Source organism: Arvicanthis niloticus, chromosome 2 (genome assembly GCF_011762505.2).
Source record: "Arvicanthis niloticus isolate mArvNil1 chromosome 2, mArvNil1.pat.X, whole genome shotgun sequence".
In the NCBI taxonomy this organism is placed as follows: domain Eukaryota; kingdom Metazoa; phylum Chordata; class Mammalia; order Rodentia; family Muridae; genus Arvicanthis; species Arvicanthis niloticus.
In genome coordinates, this window is record NC_047659.1 from 4,288,918 (window position 1) to 4,316,613 (window position 27,696).

General features: G+C 40.7%; 1 pseudogene; it reads right to left on the minus strand.

Annotated features, from left to right (window-relative positions):
• Nucleotides 1-27,696, minus strand: part of LOC143441117 (uncharacterized) — a 37,124-nt pseudogene that overhangs the window by 5,172 nt on the left and 4,256 nt on the right.

Genomic DNA, 27,696 nt, shown 5'->3' on the forward strand with positions numbered 1-27,696 from the left:
GTCATTGTGTCCCTAGACCTACATAGTGTGAAGAGACCATCTTGGGATGCAAGGAAAAGGAAAAAGAACCAAAGACTCCCAAAGACAATAATTAGAACTATTCATTTGGCATTTTCCCTTGTCTCTCAACCTTGAAAATTGCTTCCTGCCTGAGATTCCCATAAAGCAAGTGAGCAATGGCCCTTTATTTCCTCCTTGTAAGATCCATGCTACTGTAAAGAGAATATACCGCGTGGCATTCCTGTAACTTAGTGGCACGTAGGTGCTTGAAGTGTGATCAATCTATCTCCCTCATGAACTGCAGATTCGTGCAGAGCAGGAGCATTTGCTTACCAAACCTCATGAAAGAGGCTACCTGCATAGAATGTAAATGATTAAATGAAGAATTAAATGAGACACAGGTGAGTAGCAGGATAAGTCTGTGGACAGATACATGGGTTTGTCCATGTTTATGGTTAGACATGAGGGCAATCAGACCCTGATGCCACATCCTACCTGCTGCTGATTGGCAGAAGATCATAGATTTTCTTGTTGGCCTCCGCACAGAGCTACATTGTTTCCTCACAGCGCACTTTCAGTTCAGTCTGCTCCCCCAGTAGCTTTCTGTTCTTGTTCCACTACATCTTTACTTTGTGCTTCACCTGAGTACACTCACTCAGCAGACGGCAGTGCCTGCTGGTGAACAAACAACCCAAAACCATGATTTCCTGCCAACTTCAATTTGCCCAACACTCCTCCAAGTACCATCCTCCCTGCAAGGACCTGGATCCACAGACAGCTGCAGACTAGGGGCCACAGTTTACTTGTCGACACCAAATAGAAGCATGTCAAATCCAGAGACCAGCCACATTCCACAAGGCTCAAAGTACTTCTGAAAACCCTGAAACCAAGAGGGTTTCATGTACTTCAAGGAAGAGACCATTGTCCACATGGGTGCTTATATGTCTGTGGTATTAGAAAACCATCAGCAGTTAGAGGACAACTCCCCTCTGAGAGTGGATAGGAGTTTCAAATATATGCAAACTTTCCATGTGTCTCATGGATCCCAGAACTATCCATTTCCTGTCTGAGCTCTAGAGGCTGAGGTTTGATTAATATTCCCATCATGGTGCAAATCTTTTCTATCTACAGAATCCTGAGTTGGGAAGAATAATGATTGGATTGTCTGAGACACTGTTCAAACCTAGGACAACTGAGTTCAAAGGGTACAAATCCAAGACCCTTGCCTAGAGACAGGCCTCCTGTTAAAGGCAGACAGTATAGAATCAGAGCCCTGACATTTGTTTAAAGTCTAAGAAGGGCAGAACATCCCCTGCCTAGTGGTGTGGTCTCAACTGTGTCAGTGACTCACCTGTAGGAATTGTTCTCTTCAATCAGCTTCTTGCAATTCTCCATGGCATCACACATCCTGCTGGTCATTTTCTGCATGTTCATCGTTGTCTTCTCATGTTGTAAATGAAGCATCCTGAATTTAATATTCAGCCTGTCATAGGGTTTGGACCAATGTGAAAATATCTCTATGAACTAAGGATTCAAGAATTACATGAATTCAGGCTGTATCATGGACTACCCCAGCCTGGTGTATGGCATACCCTTGCTACTTTGAACTGGGTTCTCTTGCTCCATATTAATCTTATAATGCTGGGCAAGGAACAGCAGAGAACAGATGGGGAACAGATGGAGGTAGCTGACATTCAAGTGATCTCACAGTGGACCTCACAGAACAGAATAGTTCTTTAAGAAGTTTCCATGAGTCTGTGCTACAAGTTTCTATAACAGACATCAATGATGTCTTCTCTTCTGTTTTTTTTTTTTAATTTGATACTTTATTTACATTTCACATGCTATCCTTTTTTCCTGGATTCCCCTCTGAACGCCCCCTATACCATTTTTCCCATCCCCTGCTTTTAAGTGTGTGTCCCCTCCACCCACCCACCCACCCATTTCTACTTACCATCCTGTGATTCCCCTACACTGGGGCATTGAGCTTTCACAGGACCAAGGACCTCTGCTCCCATTGGTGTTCCACAAGGCCATCCTCTGCTACATATGCAGCTGGAGTCATGGCTACCTCCATGTGTACACATGTTTGTTGTTTAGTGTCTGGGAGCTATGGCTTCTGGTTGGTTCATATTTTTGCCTCTCCAATGGGGCTACGAACCCCTTCAGCTGCCTGAGTGCTTTCCCTAACAACTCCATTTGTGACCCCATTCTCAGTGCAATGGTTGGCTGCAAGTATCCTCCTCTGTATTTGTCAGGCTCTGGCAGATCCTCTCAGGAGACAGCTATACCAGACTCCTGTCAGAAAGTGTTCTTGGCATCAACAATAGTATTTGGGTGGGGAACTGTATGTGGGGTGAATCCTCAGGTGGGGCAGTTCCTGGATGGCCTTTTCTTCAGTCTCCGCTCCACAATATTTCTCTGTCTCTCCTTCATGACTATTTTGTTCCCCCTTTTAAGAAAGACCAAAATATCCACATTTTGGTTTTCCTTCTTCTTGAGCTTCATCTGGTATTCGAATTATATCTTGGGTGTTCTCAGCTTTGGTGATAATATCCATTGATCAGTGAGTGAATACCACATGTGATTCTTTGTGATTGGGTTACATCTCTCAGGATGACATTTTCTAGTTCCATCCATTTGCCTAAGAATTTCATGAAGTCATTGTTTTTAATAGCTGAGTAGTACTTCATTCTATCAATGTACCACATATTCATTATCCATTCCTCTTTGAAGGGCATCTGGGTTCTTTCCAGATTCTGAATTTTATAAATAAGGCTGCTATGAACACAGTGGAGCCTGTGTCCTTCTTCTGTGTTGGAGCATATTTTTGGTATATGCCCAGGAGTGGTAAAGATGGATCCTCAGGTACTACTATGTCCAATTTTTGGAGGAACTGCCACACTGATTTCCAGGGTTGTTGTAGCAGCTTATAAACTCACCAAAAATGGAGGAGTGTTCCTCTTTCTCTACATCCTTGCCAGGATCTTCTATCACATATTTTTATGATCTTAGCAATTTTGACTGGTTTGAGGTGGAATCTGAGGGTTGTTTCGATTAGCAATTCCCTGAGGTCTAAGGACATTTGACATTCTTTTGTGGTTCTCAGTCAGCTGGTATTCTTCAGTTGAGAATTCTTTGTTTAACTCTGTACCCCATTTATTAATATGGTTATTTGGTTCTTGATTCTAGCTTCTTGAGTTCTTTGTATTTATTGAATATTAGCCGTCTTTTCAAATGTTGAGTTAGCAAAGATCTTTTCCCCATCAGTTGGTTGCATTTTTTTTCCTATTAACAGTGTCCTTTGGCTTACAGAAGTTTTGCAATTTTATGAGGTCTCATTTTTCAATTCTTGATCTTAGTGGATTACCAGTGGTGTTCTGTTCAGGACTTGTGTATTATATTGAATAGGTAGGGAGAAAGGGCAGCTTTGTCAAGTCTCTGATTTTAGTGGGATTGCTTCAGGGTTCTCTTCATGTAGTTTAATGTTGGCTACTGGTTTGCTGTATAGTGCTTTTAGTCTGTTTAGGTATGGGCCTTGATTCCTGATTTTTCCAAGACTTTTGTCATAAAGGAGTTTTGGCTTTGTCACATGCTTTCTCAGCATCTAATGAAATGATCATGTGTTTTTTATTCTTTGAGTTTGTTTAAAGAGGATTAAATTGATGGATTTCCATATATTGAACCATCCCTGCATCTCTGGTATGAAGCCTACTTGATTTTGATGTATCAGGTTGTTTTGATGTGTTTTTGGATTTGGCTTGCAAGAATTTTATTGAATATGTTTGCATGGATATTCATAAGTGAAATTGGTCTGAAGTTCTCTTTCTTGGTTGGATCTTTGTGTGGTTTAGGTCCATCCCATCCATATTTTCCAGTGTTGTTGATTACAGGATTTTGTAGTAGAATTTGATCACTGTTTTCAGACTTCCTAGCCACCTACTGACTGACCTGGGTGCTCTTTTCATATTTTTTACAATGCAATCCATTCAAAGTTGCTGAATAATGACTGTGGGTCACATTTCTTTCCTTCTGTTCAAATCAAACTCATCTGTGGCAGGTTTTGTGAGCAGACTATGATGGATCAACTTGAAGTTAGCTAGAGGTTTTGTTAGGAGATGTTCATGAATGATTGCTGTTGCATGGTCCAGCTTTGCTGTGCAGAGATTGTAACTTCCATTTAGAATTACATATCTCAGGATCAAAAAGTTTTGAAAGGGGAAATAATGTGTAAGCCAGGGCAGGAGAGCCTGGCTGAATCTAAGAACCTTGTAGACAGCATGGAAAACCCAATAACTCTTCCTGGAGCTGAAAGATTGCTGAAACAAATGAGTCTTCTCCTTTGCCTCTCTGGGTAATGAAGGGATGTGTGTGTGTGTGTGTGTGTGTGTGTGTGTGTGTGTGTGTGCATTTGTGTGTGTGTGTTTGTGTGTGTGTTTCTGTGTTTATGTGTGTGTGTAAGTGGTTTTTGGATGTGTGTGCTGTTTGTGCTTGTATTTGTGGTGTGATTTTATGTATTCATGTTGGTATATGAGTATGGATGTGAGCCTCTCAGTATGTGTGTCTGTATGTTTGTAAATTTATGTGTATATCTGCATATGCACATATGGCCATGTGTGTAGAACTTTGTACAATATTGTCTGTGTTTATGAGCACACATACATTCATATATATGTGCTTACCCAGGTATGGTTGAACATCTGTGTACTCATGCTGAGCATATGTGAAGGGGTGGTTGCCTGTATGGGCTTTTGTGCGTGTGGTTGCTTGTATGTATGAATGTGTGTGTATGTGTGTCTGGCTGGCTGGCTGGTTGTCTGTTTGTCTGTGTTTGTATCTGTGTTCTCATAAACATGTTTGTGTTTTTCTGCATATGAGTGTATGGTCACTTGCTCATTTAAGGAACATCTTTAACAAAGATTGCACCCAACTTAGATGAGAAAGTGCTATGGTCGCTCAGGTTCTTACCACTCTGTATCCATCAAACATTGCATGAAGCCTCCCAACTTTTTGCATGTCCACCTTGAAACAAAGGAGCAAAAAGTCTGTAGTTGTAAATATAAAAGTTCTCAGGAGTTTATAGAGGCAAAAATCTATTCATCCACAATAAAATCATTTGGTGGAAACCAAAGGAATGGGGTACATGAAAGTTAGTAGGCTGCTGTGGCAAATCAAGGTGCCAGGGAGACAGAAAGGCTGGCTGGGCAGTTGTGTCCCTTCTCTGTCCTAGGTGAATGATAACAGCTCACTGGAAGGTCAGGGCTTTACTGTTTCTCCCCTACAGCCTGTTTTCTTTCCACCTTTGCCTAACACTGGCTCAGTTATCCTTGGTTGTGGAACTTGGCCTGGATTTTGTTCTTTGAGACATTCTGAAAAGCAGTGTGCTTGCAGCTGCTTCCAACAGAAGCGGAATTCCCACAGCCATGGTGAGGTGTGAGAACAGGTCTGTCTCAGTGCAGTGCAGCCCACTTATGCTCATGATACACTACAGCTCTGTTTCTGCAGCACTCAGTAGTTCCTTTTATCCCAAACTTGTTCATACTGTGTTAAAATTGACTTCCTGGAAATTTGGGGGAGATGAGGACCCTTCAGATATTGCTGTTGGCAGTGCATGATAGAGCCCTGCCAGAAGTCATGTACAATTCTTCAGAAAGTTGAACTGCAGTCTCCAGGTTACCCAGTGATTCCAGAATGAGAATTGGCTGTCCACAGAAAAACTAGGGGACATTTGGGTTTTAGCAGTATTCCTTAGAGCAGCCCCAAACTGAGACTATCTAAATGTTCATCAGTCAAAGAATGAAAACGTACAGTGTGGTCCAGCCCTTCCATGGAATATATTGTGCTATGAAATCATACATCATTTGGCCATGAGATCATCAGCCTTCTGTTAGCCAATCAAATCCCTCATACAATCACCTTATAGGAATTAAAGTTTTTGTATGAAGATTTTCTAGTTTCCTGACATCATTGCTTTGTGCATGAAGTAAGGCATTCCATGGTTATGAGAGCTCGTTTTGGAGAAAAAAAAAATGTTTATCTTGAAGCAACAGGGAAGCAGTGGGTGAGAGCAAGGGGCTGGGTCTTTCTGGGGAACCAAGCCTTTACTATACAGCCTGGAGAACTTACTAAGTGGGCTTTGCTACAAGGACAAGGACTTCCAAGCGTCACCTTGTCTGTGCACTTTGCCAGAGTTCTTTATCTCCTCTGCACACTGTGTTCTTTCTCCATGCAACAGAAGTTAACTTTCTTTTCTACAGTAGTACAGGTTATTGCCACATGCATTTGCATTAATTGGTAAACTAAACAGGTGACAGTGTGCTTGCATGTGTTCACACATGTACTTGTGTGTGTATGTTCATGAGTGTGTATGTATCTGTGCACATGTGTGTATGTGCACACAAAAACATGCAGATGCTTATAACCCTCCACCAAATCAAAATTATCTATTGAACAAGAGCAGGAAAGACTTGAGGAATGCCTGTAGTTCTTGCTGAAGCTGAAGGAGTTGGTCACCTACTCAAAAGACTTGGCAGTAGAACTGCAGCATCCCTTCAATGTCCTCCAAATGAACTTAAGAGCTCAGGCTGGAAGGAGGGGGTAAAACCAATTAGGTCCCCTGTATTTTTGAACTTTTGTGGTTTCTTATCATTTGCATGGTTCTCAGCTGTCCATATGTTGTGGATAATCCAGCATGGTATACTGTGATGCTATCATGATGCTACTCTGACAGAGTACATACCAATAGCATCATATTATCTCTTCTGATCTGTGTTGAAGTGGTTCCCATATTATTCACAAGTGTTGCTGAAGATAATGCAGGTTAGAGGTGAGGACAGTTCCTCTCTCATTGGATTAGTTGTTTGCTCTTCCAAAGTCAAACAACTGGAGAGTCTCCAGTTTCACAGCTTGTGTGAAGTGACTTGCCAAGAACCATGCAGGAGGAATGACAAAAGACTTAAAACTTATGGAATGCAGCCCATGGGTTACCACAGCCACAGGGGTAGGATTGGTGTGGCATGGCCATGAAGACTCTGTGTCCTGAGGACATTATGCTGTTATGAAGTACTGTTCTGCTTCCTGCCCTTACATTCCCTCTTAATCTATGAGTTATTTGTAAACATTAGGGGTGCTTCCTGTCCCCCACCTGACAGTGTCTCTGGCATTCACAATAGTAATGCTTGATTTCTATCAGACATTGGTGGTGGAGCACATCATGATTCAGTCCCCACCCTAAAGAAAATGTAGATTGTCAACAATGACCACCACACTTAAAAAACCTTTGGAACAATAAAGTTTTTAGTGAAGGTCTGTAGCCATGTTTTTTACTACTGGCTCTAATGTAAAAAACCTTAGAGAACACTATGAAGATCACAAAGCCGTACTGTTATTAGTTAAAGTTCTGAACCTTTCTGTGTTCAGAGAACAAAACCATGGTAGCACTGGCTTACAGGACCCTCACTGAGGGTGGAAGGGGGTTAATTGATTACTTATACCCTTATTTTGACTTCAGCTTCCTGATATGGTTTACTAAGAATTGCTAATGAGTAGATATGCATTTTGAGGATTTAAGGTAGATATGACTGATTATTATATAAATGTTTAGATATGTGATTGGTTTAAGAATTTTACAAGATTACTTTTAAAGATAAATAATGAAACAATTACTTCTTTCTTTATAAATGCCAATTGCTCCCTTCTAGTAAGGGAAACTAGCTAAGAAACTCACTGTTCTTGCTTACATTTTGTTAATCTATAATAAGTTGCTTGGTTATGGATGTACGTGGGTTTATAAGAATAGCTTTGTTTTTTTAACCTTAATACATAATGTTATTTCCTTTAATGCTAATGATGTATTAACACATTGTTTTTTATCATAATCATTTATTGGAAGGAAACTGAAACATATTCACATTTAATTGTATACTGCTTGAAAGAGTTTGCTGGGATATATAAATGATGGATGAAAGAATAAAGCATGGTGTGGTGTGGCTGGAGAACTGTGTCTTCCATCCATGGACTATGTGTGTCCATGTAAAGGTTGTGTTAAAGAGGATTAGAACATTGTTCCTACTCTCCACCAATTGTGTTTACTGATATATGTATATATGTGTGGAATACTTGGAACCTGCTTTTGGAGCTTTGCTCTAATGTTTCAGTGTGTGAATATAGACATGTCTATCTGTAGGTCTGTATACATGTGTGTGTGTGCATGTGTATCCATGCATGTATAATTGCATGTATAAACTTATTAGATTCTGCCCTTTGCTTTATTCATTCATTCATTCATTCATTCAGTGTGTGTGTGCGTGTGCGTGCGTGTATATTTGTGTGTATATGTGAATTTTCTCTATTTCCTTTTTTCACTTGCCCCAAGGAGTTAAAAAACATCATAGATTATGCACTGGCCACAGGGTGTTATTACCAGTAAATTAGGTTTTCTGACCTCAGGAAAAAGGTCTGTTGAGTAACATGTTTAATCACTGGTTGCCTTTGGCAGTAGACCCCATTAGTATCTGAAGCTACCCCAGTCAGCAGCTCTATTATTTACAGCTAATGGCTGCCTGTTTCTATTTACCCGTTACTAGGATGCTAAAGCTAGAGTCATTGGCATTGACTGGTCCTGGAAAGTATTTAGAGAGTACTTCAGAGTCACATTTGACCTCTTTGGACGGAAGGTAATCCCATGGAAATTTTGGATCTTGAATTAGCACACAGGCATGAAAGTATTGGCTGAAAAATCACACAATGGTCAACATATTTACAGGAATACCCTGCTGAAGATATAATCTTTCCTCACAGAGCAGCTAGCAAATGCTTTATATATTATGCCAGAAGAAATATATTATCAATAAATTATCAAAAAGCATCCCTTAGGTCAATAAAGTATATTCAATGATAAACCCTGTAGGAACAAACAATTATTTGGCTGGGAAATTTCAGGTAACTCCCTGACACTCAAGGACTATGTTGAGTATTGTGAGATAATGTGAAATCAGCTTAAAGGCATGTGCACAGCAGGCACCATTCCAAAAGTATCCAGAACCAGCATGATGTACTACATTCAGGGCAAAGATGGTGCCTCCCAGACCCAGAAATTCTGATGAGATCCAGCTAAGAATAAAGGAATCATATATGGGATTCACTTGTGAATCTCGTGACAGTACAACTGGACAACAACAACAAACATGACCTTCAGGAAGAATGACCTGAGCTTTCAACCAGTGTTGTACCTGCAGCTGATGAGATTCATACATGAGCCTCAGATGGCCAAAATATCAATGTGAAAGACAAATTCAACTTCTCAGATTAATCAACATTGCTGAATCTTGTTGGAAAACAGAACCTAAGGACACTACAAATTATGTACCATGCAGTCATGAATCCCACTGGAGAGAATAATGATCAGTAGTATGTGGTTAATCTGAACCACAAGGATGTGTGCAAATGGTCTAAGTTGGGGGTGATGTGGTGTGCTAATAAAGTGTATAACAGAGGAGGTTATGCTCTCTTTCAAGATGGGTGCTCCTAAACTTATGGAGCATGACATACTGTGGACTCTTCTACATACATGCTGTCCATTGTGTGTGGCATGAAGGATGTGTCCAGGATATGAAGTGCATCATCCACAATTAAGTTAAACCCAGTGTCACAGACAGAACTTAGGATTCCTGCTTCACTCTTAAAACACCTTTGATAAATGATGACATATTAGAGTTTCAGAGAGATCATCTGAAAAGTGTAACTGTAAAACTTTCTGTGAAATAGCATTTCAGAGAATTCTACTGCTGCAACTGTTTAACTGCCATTATTCATTTCTCAATGTTATAGGTCAGGACCAAGACATTATTAGACATACCTGTGTGGGGAAAGTAAGAGCTGCTATCATACTTAAAGCTGAGAACCTAAGAAAATTCAATATTTCTAACTAATGTAAAAAGTGCCTACTTGGGAATGAACAAAGCTGTAATTCATTAGGTTCAGCAGCCATTTCACAGCCAAGGAAGAAATATCATATCCAAGTCAGTGCTGCTGTGTGCAGTATGTGTCAGAAAAACAGGAGGGGAGCTACGGGTAAGCAGGACAAAGCATGAAGGATACTTAGGATGCTAGAAATTATAGTCTATGTTATATCGTGTATATTATATTATACAATGTGCTACAAAATTATTGCTGTACATCAAGAAGATGTTCATCTTCTTAGGAGTAGAAATATTTGAGCAGAGGTTCCAGATTGGCAGGGCAAGTGTGTTTCTACACAGAGGTGTGCAGGATACCCCTCCTGCTGTGCTTGCAGCAGGCAGGGCTTCAGACAGAGCAGAAGCTCAGCATTCAGGAGAACACGTTCAAGAGTAAAAATTAATACTAGTTTTGATCTGTCTGCGATAATCTTTAAAGGAGATGAGTTAACTAAGGTTAAAAGTCTTTGAGCAAAAGCCTATAATACGTTTCATCCTTAGCCTTGGGAAGGCTTCACCAGAAAGTCCCTAAAGAGACATAGCAATGAATATCTCCATAGCCTATTACCTCTGAAACTGCCTTTATACCCTGCCTTCAAGGCTGGCCACATGGTTTAGTTCACCACTGCTAAACTGCAGCAAGAGAACACTGCTCATAGTGATTTGTGTTTATTTGCTTGTTTGTTTGATTTTGGTTTGGGTTTTGTTTGGTTTGAGTTTTAGGCTTTTTGTTCCACTGGTTTGGGGTTTTGAAGTTTATTTTTCTTTTTCTTTTTTTTTTGTTCTGGTCATTATTTTGGTATTTTGCTGTGGTTATATGCATTGGCTATACTGATCTAGCTGATTAGAGAAATGGCTGCATTTTTGTGAATTAGGAAAAATCATTTTCAAAGCCTTCACACTTTGACAGCTCTTGTCACCATGTGTGTTGTCACACTGCTGTATCCCCAGAATTCAGACAGAGATGGATCTCTATGAGTTTCAGGCTACATTGTGAATTCCCAGCCAGCTAGACAGTTCTACACAGTAGTTTTTAGGGGGCATGGAAACTATGTAAATACCCACTTAATGATGAAAAATGTATCCATACCATACCCTTTAGGTCATATGTTTAGATACCCCTAAAATATGGTGCAGGTATTCACATTGTCCTGAAATAGTGATGCAAACAAAATTAATGAGAGCCACCACTGTATTGTTCTAAAGCCTCTTAGTAAAGGAGTATTCATTCAGAGTTTTTTTTAAGAAATCCAGAGCTATTTGCCTCTCATTTCCTTGAAATACATCTTTGGGGATAACTATAAAGTTGAAATAATGACTTCCCAGATAAAGACTTCCCAAATTTCCATGTTGAGAATTCCCACACATGTAGAGATGTGGCTTTATTTTTAGGTAATATTAGTGTGGCGACACATTTGGAGCTTTTGTGGTGTTGCTTGGTTTTGGAGGGTTGTTGTTTGTTTTCTTTTATTTATATGTATCTTTCCCTGCTGGATGTCTGTGCACCACATGCATGCAATTCCTCCCGAGACCTGTAGGGGCTGAATGGGCGTTCAGAGCTGGGCTGCCTTGAGTACCTCTGCATGCTTACACACTCCTGAGACCAGCCTCACCCCTCCTTCTCCCGAAGCAGATTCCCAAGGCGTATAAAGGCAGGTTGAATGGGGCCTGCGAAAGAGACTTGGGACTCATCCACTTCTCCGTGGGATCCCAAGGCAAGGCACTTGGTGTCCTGACTAACAGTCTCATGTGGAGCCTGATTCTCACTGCAGAGCATAGCCTACTCCGCAGACCACAGCTCTCAGCCTCCATGTGCACAGTGCCAACTGCTGGCAACTGCCAGCAGGGGTCCCCAGGAGTGATCCATCTCAAGGCAGGAGAACTCAGAATTAACTGGAGGGATCACTGGAAACCTACTGACTCCTGGGACATGTTCCATTCCAGGATCAGTTCTGGAAGAAATCTGCAGTTGTGCATTTCACAGATCGCCAGGTGATACTGTACTAATCCTAGATCACACTTGGAGACCAACTGCTCTGCAGGTAACATGTGCTTGGTGTCCAGACATGTAGCAGTTTCCCAGAGAACTGTTAGCACAGTCAAAGAATGAATCTGAGTTAGTGAGTGACTTTTACACCAGATTTACTCCTTCCCATCTCACCTTCCAATCTCTTCTATTAAGGACAGCTTCCGGAAGCACTCAAGTATTACGAACCAAAAAAAAAAAAAAATGTTTCTGTCAATAACGTGAAAATTTCAGAAGGAGGAAGTAGAGAAAGTGTCAGTGGGTAATCTACTCCTCTGAAATGAAGCCGTCCTCAGAAATTACTGACTGAGATCTCAATAACAGCATCTCAGGAATTTCATGCACAGCATTCCCAGACTAGGCTGATTAGGAAATGTAAAGTAAAATAAATGCCTGTCAACATTTTCCATGATTATCCTTGTTTTTCCACACAGTGCCAAATGGTGTTTTTTTAACTATTTAATTTTATATCTTTTTTTTTTGAGACAGGGTCATCATGAGCTTTGATTAGCTTAGATCTCGCTATTTATTTATTTATTTATTTATTTATTTATTTATTTATTGTAGGTACAAGAAAGAATATTATGATACCCATGTGGGGGTCAGATGATAACTCAGTGTGGCGGTCACAAGAAGCAAGGGTGGAGAGGATTTCAAAATAAACCTGTAGCTCTGACTTCAAGGACCCTTTTACAGAGTTCTGAAGATTCAACTCAGATTCAACACTGTAACTCCCAAGGTAAGTCTGGGTCTTGTTTTTAATGTGACCCTGGTTCCCAAACTGCCCCTCTTTCTGATATCAGTCTGCTTCTGCCTCCTGAGTGCTGGGATCAAACAGATTTTCTGCACTCCACTGTTCTGCATATTTTAATGCTTCTTATATAATTTTTGAATTCCCTGACTTTCATCAGAGTGTAAAAGACCTTTGAAGATTATGTTACCCTGGCCTGTCACCTTGTGGTAAAATCGACTCTTGCAGCTTCTATTTCTAAGGATGGAAGAAACATCATTAAAAGGAGGGTTAGAGAAACTGCTAGTGAGTGGGATAAGCCCCACAACAACAGGGAAAAGGGTCCAGTTCTGAGCACCCAGCTTGTCCTTCAGTGTCCCCGTCGCTGGCTAGAATCTTTATAATAAAGTTGATACACCAGAAGGTTAAATAAATTAGCTCCTACAAATAAGTCTGTACACCCAAACTGCACTCAAATATTTTATCACATTTATTTATTTATTGTAGGCGTGTGGATGAATGTCACTGTACTCATGTGGAGGTCTGATGATCACTCGGTGTGGTGGTCACAAGAAGCAAGGATTGAGAGGACCTCAAAATAAACCTGTAGCTCCAACTCCAGAGACTTCTTTCCTCTCACCAGGAAGTTCTGCAGATTCAACTCAGACTCCAGAAACTGTAACTCCCAAGGTGGTAGGAAACATTTACAATTCACCATCTAAGCTGGGTCTCGAACCCGAGTATTGTTTTCTATGTGGTTCTAGGTCAAGGGCTTCCCAACTTGATGAATCTATGTGCATTTGAAGAATAATTTCTGGACTCCTATAGAGTGTGAAATGCCATTTTAGAGGTGAATGGAGAAACGTGGTATGAAAGAAAAAGGAGAGAAGACACTACTGAGACTGATTATAATGGGAGAGCCCAGATAAAGAGAAGCTGAACATGATTGTTACATTTTGTATCACGGGCTGAATATCACATGGAGCCCATTGAGATATGTTAGTGTGGCTAAAGAGTTAAAATTAAAAATAGCTAGTTGGGGTACTGCTTAGCTCCAACACAGGTCTCCAAACCCTGACACAATCTGATTATGTTTTTAATCACAAAGAAGTAGTTAAATGCTTTACCATAACTGAAAAACCACCCTAGCTGTAATAACACATCTCTTCCTCCCCCATCTCCCCTTCTTTCATCTCTCCCCCTCCTTCTTTCCCCTCCTTTCCTTTCTTTCTGTTCTTTTTTCTTGGGATGTGAGATCAAGACTTCATGTGGAACTACTGATCCAGAACATGCAGGCACTAAGGAATCTGATCAGGATCTGCTTTCTCTCATTGCTGATGACGTCCTGGCAATAGTCATGTTTGTCCTTCATTCTACTTCGGGTAGCATCTGTTCATTTCCATGCATTTCTGCTTGCTGAGGGCCTTCACATTCCTAAGAGAGGATCAATCGCTTACACACAGCAACACAGACCACTTCTCAGCAGCTTTTCTGAGTTCTCATAGCACCTTAGCTCCCTATTTCTTGTTTTATTTTGAACACAAAACTACCTAAGTGCTAATATGCATATTTTTAAGGGTTTGCTCAGATGCAATTGAAATGCTAAGTTCTGAACCCCAAGACCTGGTTGCTCCAAGATAAAAGGATCTTCATGTACACCAGACTTTGTTGTGTAAACCTTGCTCCCCAATTTAAAACTATTGGTTATGTAAAACTGGCAAAAGCCAATTACTGGGGGGAAAAAGTGAGGTAAAGTGTGAGTTACCAGGCTGTGGGGGTGGGGTGTGGGTCACAGGTAGGGACCACAAGGAGAAGAGAGAATTGAATTTGGAGGAGATAGTATAAAGATACAGATAGAAAAAAGGCAGGGGAGGAAGAGGAGGAGAAGGAGAAGGAGGCAAAGAAAACAGGAGGTCTCCTTTAGTCCTGATGGACCAGCAGCAGGTGTCAGACTGTGATGCCTCTCCAGGATGCCAGACTGCTGCAGCATCAAGAACCCAGAAAATTTTCAACAACAAGTATTTGGGGAATACAGTGGGGTAGTAGCCAGATCTTGGGGGTCAGTATTTACCATTTGAATACATAGCAGTACCGGATCAACCCCCTATATATTCCTTCAGTCTATTAATAAGTACTTACTAAGAACACTGTGTTACAAGAAAACCTACAGAATCAACCAATGTGGGGTCATAGAGGCTCACAGAGACTGAACTGACAACCAGGGAGCCAGCATGGATCTGCCCTAGGCAATTCTGCATATGTTATGGTTGTGTTTACTTTGGTCTTCTTGTGGTAATCCTAAGAGCAGGAGAGCAGGATGTCTCTATCTCTTTCTTTTGCCTCTTAAAGAACACTTTGACTCCTACTGGATTGTGTAGTTCCAGCCTTGATATGAGAGGAGGTGCCTAATCTTGGTGCAACTTGATGTGCCATGTTTGTTTGATATGCTGAGAGGCTTCCCTTTTTCTAAAGGGAAAAGAAGGAGGAGTAGGTGCGCCAGAAGCAGAGATAAGGGGAGGATCAGGAAGGAGAGGAAACAAGGGCAACTCTGGCCAGGATGTAATAATATATGAGAGAACAAATAGTAAAAGAACACTGTGTTACATGCAGTGTTTTGTTAAAACCCGTAAATTCAACCTCGTTACTTAGAGTCCTGCAAAGACATTGTACTTGGAAGACAAATATCTATAATCAAAGTGCAAGAAAACAGAAAACAGGAAATGGGGAAGCTATGTTTAATTTCACTCCAAGTTTGAACTTTCTATCAGCTTCATTTTGCTGCTTTGAAAGCGTTTGAAATGTGGGTATATATTCAGCATACTGATGCAAATCCTTCCGCATCCCTTAGAGATAGTAGCCAACGACTGTTTGTCTGTAAGTGTCTATAAACATATGGAGAAATGACTGCATGACTCAGAGCTATGGTTAAACACATGACAGACTTTTGTTAAAGAGAAGAGGAAATGGAGACAAATCTGCTTCTCCATCTTCTCTTCCCTTACCTTGATGCAAAGCCCAACTGAGGCTGTGCACTGAGGAAGAACTGGGCAAAGGGCAGAGGGAGTTGTCACCATGGTCTTCCAGTAATCTAAAATAGTTTGGGAAAGAGAAAGGAGGTAGTTGGGGAAACAGTGGACTAACAGACTCAAGGATGGGAACACAATGAGAGAGGCATTCAAGATGGAAGGAAAAGTGAACAAGCAAGGCAGGCAGTGAAGAAAGGTATGGTAAAGCCTTGCACAAGGATGTGTAAGAATGTAATTTCAGATCTCAGCTTGAACTTAAAATTAAAATGATTCTTAAGTTTGAGTCAAATATTAGCTGCCCCAGAGGCACATCCCAGGAAGAGCACATTCCAAAGACTCAAACAAACATTCCAGGATAAAAGACCCAAGATAGGAGTTTATGGGCCCATAACACAGTAAACCTGGATAAACAGAAGCTACTTAAACTGACCTTTTTTATTGTAAAAAGATAAGGTGAAATTTTGAGTTACTTAGAAACCAGGCCTGGGAACAGAAACCAGGCCTGGGAATGGCTGTTGGAGTTTGGCCTTTATGGTTATTGTTAAGAAGTAACTGTATTACTGCCCTCATAAATTTTGCAAAATAGTATGTAAGCTGCCCTTAGCTTTAATTTGGGGTTCTTCTTGCCTGCATGCAAGAGAACCCTAGTATCCTGGTTGTCATCTGGTCATCTTATCATTAATAAATAAACCTCATATTATTGCAATGATTCCTGTCCTTGAGTGTCTCTGGGGGAGCGTGTTCCCTGGTTTTGCATCTTTAGAGTCCAACAGATGGTCGTTGAGCAGAAGCTCAAAAGTCTATGATTTTGTTGAATATGTTTTCTGTGCCATTAAACTGGTATTCTTCACCCTCTTCTATTTCTGTTATTCTAATATTTTTGATCTTTTCATTGTGTCCTGAATTTCCTGAATGTTTTGGGTTACAGGTATTTTACACTTTGTATTTTCTTTGACTGACTTGTCAATATCATCTGTGGTATCTCCTATGCCTGAGATTCTCTTTTCTATCTCTTGTATTCTGTTGGTGATGCTTGCATCTTTAGCTCCTGATCTCTGTTGTAGGTTGTCCATCCACAGGGTTGCCTACATCTGTGATTTGTCTAAGGTTCTTTTGCTCTTGTGTTTTCTTGTTTTTTTTTTTAATTTATTTACATTTCAAATGTTATCACCCTCCACAGCTTCCCCTCCATAACACACTTGTATTCCACCTCCCTATGTCTTTATGCAGGTGCTGCCTCACCCACCCACCCATTCCTGCCTCAGCACCCTAGCATTTCCTACCCTGCACATGGAGCTTCCACTGGACCAACCGCAGCTGCTCCTTTCCTAAAAACGGTCTCTCGGGGCCTGGAGATCCTGTGGTTTACAACCAAGGGTACAGATCACAACACCCAAAGAATGATCCCATTATATAATTGCCATGATGGCAAACACTTAATGAAAATACACATATGGTTACAACTTATCTTTGATGACCCTTATTGTACTTCATCTTACCTTAGCTTCTGTAAGTACTTTTTATTAACTCATTAAACAGAGAAATTATCCTCTCATTAGTCATGATACATTTGTCCTACTCTGACATTTGATACTGGGTCTGAAGAACACAGTGAATTACTTTAGTTACTAGTTTTGAAAAACACAAGATTTCTGGAAGCTTTTTAAAAAATTATTATTTAGATTGCACCTCAGGGGAAAAGAACTCCAATGCCTGAAGCAATCATGCTAATTCCCCACACTACACAGCAATCTATTCTTCCCAGATAAATCCAGTTCTTCCTCTTCCTCTTCATCCCAGGGTCAAACCTATAAAAGTACCCTTAGAAAACACTATGGCCCTCTAATAGATTGATTTGATTGATTCAAAAATTGAAGCCTCAGTCTCCTAAATCTGTAACCTTGTTTAGTAATAGACTGTATAGTCGTTTAAATAAGAATGGACACCATAGGCTCATATGCTTGAATGATTAGTCACTGGAGAGTGGCACTATTTGAAAAGAATTAGGAGGTGTGGCCTTCTAGAAGATGGACTTTGAGGTTTCAAAAGCTCATGCTAGGCCCAGTTCTATACCTACCTCTATGCCTACAACTCAGAATGTAGCTCTCTACAAGTGCTCCAGTGTCTGGCAACATATTGACAAACTATCCACCAAGAGGATAATGTGCTAAACTCCTGAAACTGTAATTGAGCCCTCGATGAAATGCTTTCTTTCACAAGAGTTGCCTTGGCTATGCACAGCACTCGAATATTATCTAGGACAGACAAATTAGAGACATAACAATGTAAGATGGGGTCTTACAAGGGTCAGATGGATCTGTGCCTTAGTCACTATTTTCGTTTTTGAAACCAAATTCCTGACAAAAAGCAAGTTAGGACAAGTCTTATTTTGGTTCACTATTGGGTCATCATGGTGGGGAAGATGTGATGACAGGCATGTAAAGCTGCTTGCTCATTTCTTAGCCAATTAGGAGAAGGGGTAAATGGAATTCCAGCACACAGCTAACTTTCTAGCTTTCTCCCTGTCTCCTTCTGAATTGTGTTTTTAATTAAAATATATCTATAACATTCCTTCCTCTTCACTTCAACTACACCTGTGTGTCCTACTCACTATCAACTACACACTTTTTAAAAATTACACTTGTTATACACACTAGAATAACTATATAAGTGTAGCCTGATAAGTCCATGTATTGATGTCTACTTGTTGATGTTTTGTTATTCTATTAGAGATGTCTATTGTGTAATAGATAACCAGTAAGAGGGCTCATGCTGGGGAACACTAATTCTACCTCTCTCAGCTGCTGTTAATTGCCCACAGCTCTTTATTTAGATCTGTAACCATGTGAGACTACTCCATCCATGTTGGCATGTCAGCAGATGTTATCATTGTCCAGGTCTCATTTGAGCAGCCATATTGTTGAGTTACCATGGATGTGGCTTCCCTGTGATATCAAGAAGACAAAGTCTCACAGCAGACTTGCTAGTCCTCAGACATTTACAACCTTTCTGCCCCCACTTCTGAGATGGCCCCACAGCCTAATGTATAGGGATTGTGTTGTACATGTATCAAATGGTGCTGGGCAGCCTACAGTCAGTGGTTACCTGCATTTTGATGAGTATGGTCCTTGTCTGCTGCAATAAGAAGCTTCTTTAATAAAGGTTGAGAGCCTTACTTATCCATGGATAGAAGGATAAGTACTCAGAATACAGTTGGGATTTGTGCTGGTTTAGGAAAGCGGCAGTAGCATGTTCCCCAAGACCCATGTCCTGACTACTCACAAACAGTTGGCTATGTTGCCAGTTGTCATTTCCCTCCTGTTGAGCACTCCTTGAGTCCAATTAGACAGTTGTTGGTTACCCCCAAGATATAAGTACCACTTTTACAACTTACAAGAGAACTTGCCATGTTGTGGTTCACTGGCTTTGTAGGTAGAAGTATTGACTGCTTTCCTGTCTTTACAGCTTGCATTTCACCCAGTGGTTGTGTGAAAACTACTCAGAGTGGAAGCTCTGGGTCAGAACTTGCTTGAATTCTTTAAGTTTTATGTTAAAATCTGTAGTATCTTCAGCAATGGGGACTTACCTTCAGATCCTGGGAGGCAACCAAAGACAACATCTGCTATTCAGTTTCTGACTACCTACCCATAGTGTCCTGATCAGCCTACAACTGATCATAATTAGTGGATCTAGAGATGAGAAGCAAGGTGGATGGCAAGAACAAAAGAGATATCAGGCTGCATTGAGAGTGTAAAAACAGACTCTAGGGGGGCAGCTTCAGTGAGACAGCGCATTTAAGGGGAGATCAAAGGCTATTTAAACCTTTGGAGGGTGAGTAAAAGCTTTCAGGTTAAGTGTATATCATTGGCTGGGGCCAGTGTGCTGAAGATGCCTCATTAGCACAAGGAGGAATTCCAGGTGATGCTAGACATGACCTTATAAGGTAAAAGGAAGTTTACCCTGGCTATTTAGCTATATGATCTCCTATGGTGGGCAAATGTGAGGGCATGGATCTACATGCACTGCGACAATTAGGCTTGGTCATTTTCACAATATTAATCTTACCAGTCTGTGGTTCTGTGAGATCTTTCTACCCTCTAGTGTCATCTTCAATGTCTTCAGTGTTTTAGACTTTAGATGTCTTTTATGTACTTGGTTAGGTTTACACCAAAATATCATTTGCTTTTGTAGGCTGTTGTGAATCCAATTGTTTCCTTGCTTTCTTTCTCAGGGTATATTTATCATTGTTAAATATGCTGGCTAGTTTATGATAAACTTGACATTAGCTAGAATCAATCAGAAAAAGAGAGACCCTCAACTGAGAAAACACCTCCATAAAGGTGGCCTGTATGCAACTTTATTGGACAATTTTCTGATTAATTATTTTTAGGAGTGGGTCCAGCCCACTGTGGGTGTTGCCTACTTAAGGCCTGGTTCTGAATATTATAAGAAAGTAGGTTCCATAAGGAGTAAGCCAGTGAGCAATGTTTCTCCACGGGTTCTATTTCAGTTTCTGCCTCCACGTTTCTGCCTATGTTTAGACCATAGTCTTCCTAGTGACTTCCAGGCAAATGAGTGTTGTTACAGAAGCAGAACCTAAACATAACAAGTGGATCATGAAAACCACCTGAAACAAAACATGGTTGCAAGGTGAGCATCATTACAAAGTGGTCATAACAGGTGGTCATCAACACAGGTGTTGGTGATTTTCTTTAGAATAAACAAAGGCATTTTTGCCATTCTGAAACAGCTAGTACAGAACCATTTGTGTTAAGGTTATTGGTTGAGCATAGCCCAATCTTTGAGATATATTTAATCCTAACCAGCAATGAAAATAATTTTCCTTCACTATAAAATGGTTTTCAAGACTAAGATGGAGGCAGGCTGGGTGATCAATATTATCTGAATGGCTATTTGTTGTCTAGGAGAGATTCGAAAATGTGTGAATTCTGATAAAAGGAGTTGGAGAGAGGATCTTAAAAGAGTTGCAGGAGAGGAAACCATAATCTGAATGTATTGTATTAAAAAACATTTTCAATAAAAAAACGTAGAAAAAGAAAGAAAAATATGTCTGCATTCTACATTCAATTTTAAGTTATAAATAAAGCTAAATTTAAAACTAAAAGATGGCAGATGAAATTTCCAGACCACATGAAAAATATACTGACAACATCTCCCATCCTTCTCCCTTGCTAGTCTTGAACTGAAATACTCACCACCACAGTCCTGTGTCCTCTGCTGCAGGCTCCATCCCCTGGGTTTGTATGAAGCTTACTCTAAACACTGTTTTGATGGTACTTCAACATTATTTATTTACCACCTTTAGGAGAGTTCTCAATTCTGCAGTTCATCTGATAAACCCAATCTGCATTGTCACGCAGGAAGTGAGACATGAGAGATCAACTCCAACCCTAACAATAAGATATCCAGAGGCATGATCAGGAAGCCACTCTAATGCCCTACATGGAGCCCTCAAAGTTTAAACACTGAGCATGCCTACCTCAAGAATCTTCTCTCTTTGGTTGGGTGTGATCCAGTGCAGCTAATACACCACTCAAGGAAGGACAGAAGTCCAGGCAGTGGTTTGACAGATGGCTTATCCACTTGAGAATTTGTTTCTCAGAGGACCTAAAGAGCAATGATTAACAATCCTCTGTCACTTCAGTTCCAGGTGGAATCCACTGACCTCTTCTGGCCTGGCCTCTGGGGACTTGCAAGCATGTAGTGCAAAAAAATACAGCAGGAAAAACACACATACATATAAAAGAAATAACTCAAAAACAGAAACAATGCCTCCAAATTTTTTTATAAAAAACAGATTTTTATAAAATCATCAAATACATTGTCCAGACCAAGAGCAAAAAGGAAAAGAACCCATCATTATCATTTGAACAACAATAAAAGAAACAAAGGATAAAAAATATCAAACCGGGAAAAAAATAACCAACATCTCCAAAAGGGTCTTGAAATTCATTATCTCTGTTGGGAATTCATAAGTGATGCTATATTTCAAGAAAACAAGAGGCATACAGCTCCATGATTACTGATTTCTTTTATACTCCTTTATTGAATATTTTTATTTCTTGGGATGTATTAGAGAAATACACTTGTGTTTCTAATTTATTTAACTTAATCATCCACATAGTAGTACATTTTAAAATAGCGAAATTTATAACAACAAAGATACAGCATGGATACATTTTTCATCATGAAGTTGAGATCCACAGATTTTGACACACTATCCATATCAAAAGCACAATTTTCTGTGTAGCTGTGACTGGCTGGGAACTAATAATGAGGCCTAAGCCACATGCTACTTGAAGATGTCCATTCCTACCTGATACTTCCAGTGTTATAGGACAGTGAAAATCATCTGCATACAGAAGGTCTCATGAGGGAAAAATTGGTGATTATGTTTTTATCCATGAAAACACATTAAATTTATTCAATACCAACTTAAAGTGGGGGAGTCAATATATATACTATATAAAATTAGTAAAACAACAAATTAATAACATAACAAAAAATGAAAAAACCACAAAACTTCAAAACAAAACAAAGAAACCATATACTCAAAGCAATCAAAATTCTAACCCAATCAAAAAAACATTATAATTAAACTAAGAACCATTCTTTAGCTGCAGATTTTACAGCACAGACCTACAGCCTGTTACTGGCCTTGGAAATATTGTCCAAAGTCTGCCTACGATGGTAATAATCACTTCAACATGTGCACTCCTTGTGAAGAGTTGTGTCTGAGGGAAATCTTGACCTGGTCTGCCTGTTTAAGCTTCAGGAGGAGTATTTCAGACCTAGGGGAGGAAGAGACGAAGGCCTGTTGAGGACCTGCCATGTCAGCTATCCAGCAAACACCAGCTTTATTGAACAGGACAATCCAGTATGACCTTTCAGCCTAAGATGATTCCCTGTATCCCCAAAGGAGTAGAGCCACAGAGCACCTGGGCCTGGGATTTTTCTCAGATTTAAAAAATGGCTTGAAAGTGAACAGTAAACTACACACTGTGCTGGAATTAAAATAAAACACCACATTTCTCCAATGGTCCATATATATTATACTGAAAAATAACTGTGTAGCAATGTCTGAATCAAACACTATACAGAGGCCTTCTAGGGAACCTAGCCACCATTGAAGTGAAGGCTCTTATTATATCTGGAGTACAGGAACCTGCCTGGTTCTACTTGTGAACCCCTGCATCTGTGACTCCCCAGAGAAACCATCTCACAGGAAATCCATGCTCACTGAAGAGATACTATAATCAGCAAGAGTGTGCTGCATGCAAATCTTCCCAAGAGAAAGCCTTGAACTTTAAAACAAATATTCATGAAGGACAAAGGATACCCCTGCTATATTTATAGTTGCTGTGGTATTATTTGTGGGGTGACTTAAGGGACAACAGGCTCAGGTCATACCAGAGAGCTCAGAAGGGAAGAAAGAGTACACAATCGACACAAACTCTGTGGATCACAAGAATGATCATGGACAGGATTTCTTTTAAACTAGATCAGAACAATATTCTGAGCTGCTCCTATGTGACTGAGGCAGAGAATCATGTGGAAGGCCTGAGACCCAAAAATACAGTTATACAGGTATAGGAAATCTTCTTGGCTCCTGCTATCCCATCCTAGTACCTCATACCTCAGAGACAGCAAAATGATCCTGCATTGTTTGAGCCCAGCAATGGACACACACACACACTCACACTCACACACACACACACTCACACTAACACATACATAAACACACACAAAATCACACCCAAAGACAGACACACACATTCCTGAACACACACAAGCACATGTTCATACATACAGTTGCAGAAACATTTTGACTTTCCCTGTTCATGTTAATATAAGAGATCATCCAGGACACTATAAAGCCATAAGAAATAAACCATTGAATTGAAAAATCCTGTAGAGAGATCTCAGCAATTAAGAGCACTGATTTGTCTTTTGGAAGTCTTCAGTTCAATTCCCCAAAACCGCAAGGTAGCCTACAAACCATCTTATTAAAATCAGATGCCCTCTTCTGGTGTGTCTGATGAGAGAGACAGTGTACTCACAAACATAATCTGAGTAAATTTAAAAAAGAAAAGAAAAAAGAAAAGAAAACCTTGAATGGAACATGAACATGGTAGTCATAGCGTATAGACAGCTCAATAAAATAAATGTTTATCCCTAATAAACAAAGGAGGGAAATATGGAGTTTTGGCCTGGTATGCAAGCCTGCTTAGGAAGTTCCCAAGGGTGTGCACAGTCGGCTTGGTTCCCATCAAAGGCACATGGGATCAGGGTGGACAAGCCATTTCCTGCATCTTGCTCACTGTTTCCCAGGGACTCTAAAGTTAGCAGCATCTTCCAATAGGCCCTCCATTTTCCACAGCCTGTGTGGCTTTGTAACCATAGGTATGAGCCTGGACAACTAGGAAATCACTGTAACTAGGATGCAAAGTGAGACTTTTCTTCACATAAGAAGATTCTGTCTGGGATATTTTGTGGAAAATAAGTCTGACTAGTTCAAGACCAAATGGTGGTTTGTATGATCACCCTAGGCAATAGTCCATAGAAGGGCTGGACTACAGTATACTTGTTCACTCCTTGACTGAAGAACATCTGGATAGTTTCTACTTCAGGGCAACTCTGTGAAGTACCACTACAACCATGATTTGCAATAATTTCCTCTGTGGACACCTACTTCTTGTTCTGGAGTGGCTGGGACAATGGGGACTAGAGAAACTATACAGTTTCTGAAGAGTTGGACATGGCTTCTCACAGGGCTGCCCCATTTTATATCATAAGCAATGTCTGAAGTTACTCTTTTCTTCCAGCCCTCCTTGAGGATGATTTTAACTCAAACCAAATCACTTTTGAATGACAGCTTTTACAGAGTGCTACAGACAGAACACAGGGTGAGTGCTTTAGACTACCAGGAGCCTAAGGGGCTGTCTGAGGCAGCCTTGTTCTAGCACCTCACCATAGGTATGGGACTTCTGCTTGCTGCAGATGCAACACCAAGCAACTCAGTGTTTCACAGAGTTATACCCAGGACAAACTCCAAGGCCAAAGACAACTGAGTCAAGCTTAGGCAAAGTTGGAAAAAATGATAGGAGGTAATGAGGAAAAAGAACTAGGATGCTGAGAAGATGCAATGAGCCACCTGACCTTCCATCAGGCAGTCACTATCCACCAAGAGCAGAGAGGGGACACAGACCCTTAGCCAGCCTTGTTGACTCTCAGGCCCATGGATTTGACACAGCAGCCTCCTACTCACCTCCATATACTAAAGTGTTTGTTTTTCTTACAAGTGATTTCAATATGGCTAAATAGATTTCCCTCTATAGCCAGTTTCAATAGTGATAAATAGATTTCCCACTACCAATGATTGACAATCAGACTTTACACCACTATTTGTCTCCTTTTGTTCTATTGAGCTAGGTGTAGCAACATGATGACCTGCTGCTCTGTTTCATGTTTCCTTGATGCAAAGTGAACTGACACTGTTGTGAGCCCCACACTCCCATCTTAGAACAAGAGGCTGGTGTTCAGGTCCATAAGTTTCCTTTGAATAGAACCACCTTGGGGCCACCTTTTGTCTCATGTGTGCAGCCAGCTGTTGCTGAGCAGCCCTTTGTGCCCCATATCCTGCTGTGGTTACAGGAGTTACATGTCTGCTTTGTGGTTGTTCCTCACATGGGTGGGCCTCCAACCCCGGGCTAGGAAATTGTAATGAATGAAGGAAGGACTGGGAAGTAGAAACTGAAGTCACATGGTAAGATTTCAGAAGGGTGGGCTGGGCTAAATGTGAAATTATTGACTTTTAAGTGTTGGCAATATGGGTTCTGTTTGTTTGATAAAGGGTTGAATAACTCAACTGTGGGTTATGTGGAGCCTAGGTGTCTTGGGTAAGACCCATCCTGGCAAACAAATGCCCTCCTCCTTTCCCTGCTGATTTCAACTGAATGACAAGAAAGCTCATAAGAAAGCACAGTGGGCCAAGTTGTGTATCTGACACGTGGAGCAGACAGCATTAGCTTCTTCTAAGTTAAGAAATTGTTTTCTTACAACAGCAACAAGAAAACTCAAAACAATGAAACATATAAACATGTTCTTCCTCTCTGTGAGTTATGAAACCTTGTAGCAGTTACTTGAGACAAAGCAATTCGAGGAGCTCTGCCTGGGAGGTGACAGAAGATTCAAAGATGCTGGTCAGACAGCTTAACCAAAACAGAAAGACTGATCAAAACCACATGTAATTAACTGGCCTCTCAACAGGCACATCTATATACATATTGTCACAGACATACATATGACTCCCCCCTCCCCACACACAGATACCAGATATCATAAGTGAGCAGGAAACAGTAAGGAGACAAAAATGCAGGAGGAACCACTGAATGTAGACTGTGAATATCTGATGTTTCATGTGAGACCCAGGACTCTGTAATCCATCCCGTTGGGACTAAATAAAACTTAGTAACTTCTGAGACTCAAGGTTGATTGATGTCTCCATCAAGGTGCACACCTTTTCTATTTAGAGGATACTGACTTGGGAAGGACAATGATTAGAGGGGCTCACAGACTCATCACACTTGATCAAAATGATTTCAAGAGATCACAATCCTAGAGCCTTTCTTTGAGGGAGGAAGCTTCCTGTTGAGAGGCAAACAGTATAGAACCAGAGTCCTCACTTTGTTTTAAAGAAAATGATGGGCAGACACATTCTGTTCCTAGTGCTGGGGAAACAACAGTGTTAGTCACTCACCTGTAAAGTTGATTATTTTTAGTCAACTCCTGGCACTTATACAAGGCCTCACTGATCTGCTGCGGAATGTTTTTGAGCTTGCTCATCACCTGGTCGTCTTGCATCTCCAGCATGATCGTCTCAAAGTTGAACCTGTGGAAGGGTGTGGCCCAAGGAGCAAATAATCCCTGAACTAAGGATTCAAGGATTACATCAATTCAAGTTGAATCGTGAACTACCCCAGCCCATATATACCACAACCTAATGCCTTTGTACTGGGTCCTCTTGGTGCTTATTAAACTTGTTACACTTGATCTGGGCACAGTAGAGCTAGGGAACTAAAAAATGGGAGCTGACCTGCTTTGGATCCATGAGTGGTCTTGAAGGAATAGATTAGGTCTCCAAGAACTTTCCAGGAGACTATGCCACAGTCCTGAGTCCAAATTAATCCTGTGATGACACTTTTTCACCTTGTAGACAAGGTTTTCTCAATCCTTGGTTCTATCACTACATAAATTCCACACTTCAGTATTTACAGGGAAAAGGATTTACTGCCTATATCCGCATTTTCTAATGCCCATCAGAGGTGCGCACAGAGATCATGTGCTGTGATGCTACAAGTGACCCTCCATGGCCTCATCACTATCATTACCTAAAAAGTCAGTCAGGTAAAGTCTGCAGCCCCATCACACTACACAGACTCCCTGGATCTTAAGTGGAATACACACACACAGACCTACATAAACACACATACAGACACACACACACACACACACATACACACACATACACACATACACTATCAAATGTCAAGTACATACAGTGATGTGACATTGTCTCAGTGTAAACTGAACTGAATATGAAAAAAGCAGTGATGACTTGCCAGAAATCCAGTCACACTGAGGGGAAGCATATAGAACCAGGTCCTCCCAGTTGTTAACAGGACTAAATGGAACCAAAGCAGCTCCAGAAAATTACAAAAATGATTCACCATAAACACACAGCAGCTACCATCGCCCACAAAGCAATACCAGTCCAGGCATCTTAAAATGCATGATAAGAGCTCACACACTAATACTTCTATTTCCTGAATGATTCATGCCACAGGCTATAGTGTTCTTTTAGAGGAATCAAAAGAGCTTGTGACCCCATCTCACTCCTGTCTGAACTTCAAGTTCTGTGTTGAATATCCAATAGCA